This window comes from Cotesia glomerata, linkage group LG8 (genome assembly GCF_020080835.1).
Source record: "Cotesia glomerata isolate CgM1 linkage group LG8, MPM_Cglom_v2.3, whole genome shotgun sequence".
Lineage (NCBI taxonomy): Eukaryota > Metazoa > Arthropoda > Insecta > Hymenoptera > Braconidae > Cotesia > Cotesia glomerata.
Window position 1 is genome coordinate 10,060,429 of NC_058165.1, and position 5,466 is coordinate 10,065,894.

Sequence of the window (5,466 nt, forward strand, 5' to 3'; positions counted from 1 at the left end):
AATTTGAAAATGTTAATTTTTCACCTAGTTATGGCCCAAAATGGGATTGACCCCACTTATAAATAATTACCACAAAGTTAAAGTTTCTATGTTTATTTTAGTGCAATATCTTCAAGATTTAAGATTATTTAATTTTATAAAATATGTCATGAAAAATCACGGTATATTTCATATAGGTCTGTATTGTAGAAAGAAATAAGAAAAATGAAAATCCTTTTTAACAAGAATTAATAGATCAATAAAAAAAATGAATTTCTAACTTTGGAAATGGCTTTCTTAATATAAAAGCAATTTTTGAAGAAATTATTATTCAAAATAATTCCTATATAAGACTACATACGTTTGTAAATTTTATAATTAATATTTCCGTGCTACGCGACTGAAAATAAAAATAAATAAATAAGAGAAACATAAAAATTTAAAATGAAAGGATCAATAATACAACACTGTACCAGAGCTAAAAGTGTATAAAATCAATGTGAAAAAACCTTACGTTATCACTGTAGAATGTGTTCATTCAGCTATACATCGTATCATGCATAGTACACACCAGAAACTCATCAATAAACCTGATCTCTTAAAAAACTTTTGGGGCTTAACATAACAAGTGAGCATGACACGTACATATGAAGTGAAAGTTGAGAGAAAATATGTAATGTAAATTAATTGTTAACATATAATACATTCCTTCACTTAATAATGAAATTTCTAATTTTTAATTAAATGCATGTAAGCAATAATATTTTGACGTATTATAATAAATTTATCATCGTCATTTCTGTTGCCACTTTCAACCTTAAAAATAATTATTAGTGTTGTTTTATCGTCTGTTAATTTAATATCAAAGTACTATTAAAGTCAATTCAATACTCCTACCAATAAACCATCGTCAAAATGACGTCGGCTTCGCCTCGGGCATAATGACGTACAGGGCCGAAAATTAAACTTTCGGCTCTCGTAGTGTAATATACTATTAGAGACTATTCTTAGGAATTTACTGTCAAGACTATTTCTATAAAAGTATTTTCGTATTATTATCATTAGAGCTATAAATATAATCTATACACTTATGAAATGTAGATATTTTTTTCCAGGAACTCTAATATAATAAACATATGCTGAGAATTATTTAGTACATATTATTTAGCATTACTCAGAGAAGATTTAAGGCTAATATTAAATTTATACTTCCTTTGTTGCTTTATTCCTTTAAATGTATTTACTTTTATAAATATTCCTTACGTGCTATAATACATTATTCGTTCCTTTTGAAGAGACACAGTAGCCGGCAGGCTAATGACAGGATCCCTAAGTGTTATAGAAATTATACCAGAATTTAACTTAAATGTTGTGAACGCTTTGATGATAGTAAGAGAAGATACAGTCATGAAAACAAAAATGTTTCTGTTCTCGAAATGAGTTTCTAATGAGATAAATAACGGGTGCAGCAATCAAATTTGTATAATAAAGTTAAGTTTAAAACCACAACTTATATATTTAAAAAAAAAGTTGTTTATTATTTTTTTCGTTGTATTCATAAATTTTTTTTGTTGCACAGAAAGAAAAATTTCTTGACTGGAGAACAAAATTCTTGGCTCAAGAAAATTTTCGGGTGCCTGAAGAAAGACCGAAGTTGTGATGGCCGAAGTAAAAATTTTTCTTGAAATTCTATTCTTAATGGAAGTAATTTTTTCTTAATTCAAATTATCATAAATAATTAATACAATAAATTTTCATATTTGATCAAGATTTTTAGATACTTTGGGGAAGCAGCGCCACCTACTTCAGCTGAGAAAAAAATTTTCTCACCTTGAGAAAATTTTTCTCGAGAATATTTGATACCCATTTTATATTATTTTAGCGTGCAATTATACATATTGAACGAAAAAAAATGATTCAATATTATTTGATCTTCCTATTTGACATATTAATCAATAAAAATATTAATGAAAATTTACTTCTATCGAGATATTTAATTTTTTAGAGCAAGAGGCTGAATTTTCTCAAAACATCAAGATTTTCTTGACTTAAATAAATTTTCTTGGATCAAGATATGTATTTCTTAAAGCAAGATAATTTATTTTGTTGGAATAAGTGAAATTTCTTGTGTCAAAAAAAAATTTTTTTTGCTCAAAAAAATAATTAGGAAGAAAAATGTTTTGTTGGCTCAAGTGAACCTTTTTTTCTGTGTAGTGTCATGAAAATTTTAATTAAAAAATGCAAGTTCATATAAATTAATTAATAACCGATTAGACATAACTGCCAGTCATTATGTTACTACCGAGATTTACAGAATAAGAAAACTTTGGCTTAGTGATATTTTGATATTTTTAATCACAATATAGCCAAGAAAAATAATATCCTCTTTAAATTGCCAAATTTCAGTACCACTCAATATGAATCTTCTTTCGTCATTACAATTATACGTTTATGGGAAGAACTACCAGAGGATATTATAAATTCATCTAGCTTGGAGGTTTTAAAAAATAAAATATTTGATTATTTATTTAATTTTGATGTTTGATCATAAACTGTTGTCAATGTTTTTATCTTTATATTATTAACCTTCTAACTCTTAGTAAACCTTTATGATATAGCTTCTTTATAACTTAAATTTTCTTACCTGTCTTTATAGTAACATCAAAGATTCTTAAAATTGTTAGTTAATTCATTATAATTTAAATGTATATAATTAACCATAATTTTATACAAACCAATATCACCTATCTAAAAATATTCTTATGTAAAACATTCAAAATGTTTATAAGTTACACTGCACAATAATGTAAAAATTTTATGTATATTTTCTCTTTGCTATTCGGCATCTGCCTTGGCATAATTTGTTAATAAACTAAACTAAACTAAACTAATATTCATAGCTTGGGTACTTTTGAAATAAATCCAAAAAATAATATTGATATGACAGGATAAATTACCAATTATTTAGGGGTTACAAAGGGGAAAATGTGACGAAAAAAATTTATAGAACCCATAAATTATTTAAAACTACTCCAAAAATTTTGTACAAAATATTGACTATAGCCAAATATATGCCTAAAATCAAAATTTGATAAAGAATTTAACCATGGAATTCTATTTTATAATAAAGATAAATTAATAAAATAATAAAAGTAAACTCTTTTAATCATATGGATTAATAGTCAACGTATAATCACATTCAGTATACAAAATAAAATAAATAAATAAACAAATTTTATTTAGCGCGGGATTTGAATCTATTTATAACTACTCCGAAAACTTGTCATATTAAATTAACTATCGCTGCACAAAAAAAAATTAATTTGAATCAAGAAAATAATTTTGAAGAACTTTATTGTTTCGATTTGAGTAGAAAAATTCTTAAACTAAGAAATCTTTCTTGTAAGTAAATTTTACTTGATTCAAGACAATGAAGTTCTTCAATATTATTTACTTGGTTCAACAATTTTTCTCTTGATTCAAGTTAATTTTTGTTTTCAGTGTGAGAACCATATGAAATCTTGAAAAGGCACAAATTCAGATCAAGACTTTTCCAATAATACTAATTTTAATTAAAAAAACTTATTTTATTATATAAAAACACTGGAGACAAAATTCCCCTTATTCTCTTAATTATATAGACTATAACTTCTAAAGATATAATTTGTTGATTAAATTGTTTTTAAAAAATCTTGCAAATTATCATCTCAATTCTTATATTTTAAACATGTATGTAAACGATATACATATATCAATCAAAGTATATTTATAACTTTTATAGTTTTAATGTGTAGGTATATCAGTAAAATAGCTTTTAGCAAATACCATAAAAGCAAAAAAAAGTTTAAATGCAACTCCATTAATCAGAAATGTCTTAACTTATTTGTTCAGACAATAACACTTTGAGTCTTAAAGATTCTTACGTTCATTACAAGTCAGAACTCGCTACTTATTCACTCTCTTTTTATTATTATTTTCTCTCAACTCTCAACTCTCCACTCGTACATAAACAAAATTCTATTTAATTAAATGTGTGTGTTGCGTGTGTATGAAGATTTTTTTTCACAACGCATTAATCGTTCGCCAGGTTGCAATTAGCAGAGACGTGTCTTTTGCGAGGACACGCCTCGTTTACCGTATAACTTGGCGTCAATAAGACCAGACAAAATTAAAATACGGAATATTAACAGCAGAGTTTAACTTCTGTGAAGACACATAGTCCTTATATTATTCTTTATTTTTTATTTATTTTATTTTATTCATTATTTTTTATTCACCTTCATTTCTTACGGCAACTACTTTCCAGTCGCCTTTTCGTCTGCACCTGTTCGCTATTTCTGTACACTCAAAAGTGAAACTTAACATTTCCCTGCTTAATTTATTTTGAGTCAAATCTCGTCGTAAGCAAACACCAGGGGGCCATGGGCCATAGAAAAAATTCTTCTTAAAATATATAACTCTGACCCTCTGTAATATTGAGCGCGTTAACTATGCTACAAATCACCTGCATTGATTCACTTCTATTCTATAAATCAAAAAATAACATTTATTGTTTTTTTCTTCTTAAGAATGTAATAGAAAAAAAAAAATTGAGTTGAGTCTCATCAGCGTAGAAAAATTAATTAAAAGTTTTCAAAATTAATTTCTTCTCAATTGTAATAGACTAATAATTCTTAACGTTGTATAAGTAAATTTTCAATTTTATTTAATAGAAATTAAACAGAAAAATTCAATAATTCAAATGTATCATACCACAGGAATGTTATCTCTTGGAAATGACTGAATTATTTCCTTCATTGTTATTCCGGACCTCGTTACTAAGTTCCAGATCACTCGACGATAAATCTTTAGCTACACTGTACAAAATATAATGTAAAATGTCAGACAATTTAGGAAAATTTTAAAGAAAAGAACAAAAATTCGTCGCTTATACCTGGATCAAATCTGACTCATTTCGATAGAATAAATCATTGCCTCGTTTTAAATAAATAATCGTATTAATAAAATCGAACGTTTTTCAACCAGAATCTTAATTAATTCTTAGAACAGGTTGCAATTTTTAGAATTTACTTTCAATTGAAATTTCGTAAGCTGAATCTTTAGATTAATTTCTAGTTTAATGTTCATAAAATAACTATTTAATAAATTATGATTTCTTCTATTCATTTCATTTCTATTCATTCACAGAAAGAAAAATTTCTTGACTGGAGAACAAAATTCTTGGCTCAAGAAAATTTTTGGGTGCCTAAAGGAAGACCGAAGTTGTGTTGGCCGAAGTAAAAATTTTTCTTGAAATTCTATTCTTGGTGGAAGTCATTTTTTCTTAATTCAAATTATCATAAATAATTAATACAATAAATTTTCATATTTGATCAAGATTTTTAGATAATTTAGGGAAGCAGTGTTATCTACTTCAGCTGAGAAAAAAATTTTCTCACCTTGAGAAAATTTTTCTCTTGAATATTTGATACCCATTTTATATTATTT

General features: G+C 26.0%; 1 long non-coding RNA gene across 1 annotated transcript; it reads right to left on the minus strand.

The window, feature by feature from the left end:
- Window positions 1-3,863: 3,863 nt before the first annotated feature.
- Window positions 3,864-5,173, minus strand: LOC123270703. The gene is made up of 3 exons (XR_006510669.1): window positions 4,913-5,173; window positions 4,732-4,835; window positions 3,864-4,504 (listed from the first exon to the last, which is right to left on the minus strand). It is a non-coding gene; the product is annotated as an uncharacterized LOC123270703 (long non-coding RNA).
- Window positions 5,174-5,466: the final 293 nt, after the last annotated feature.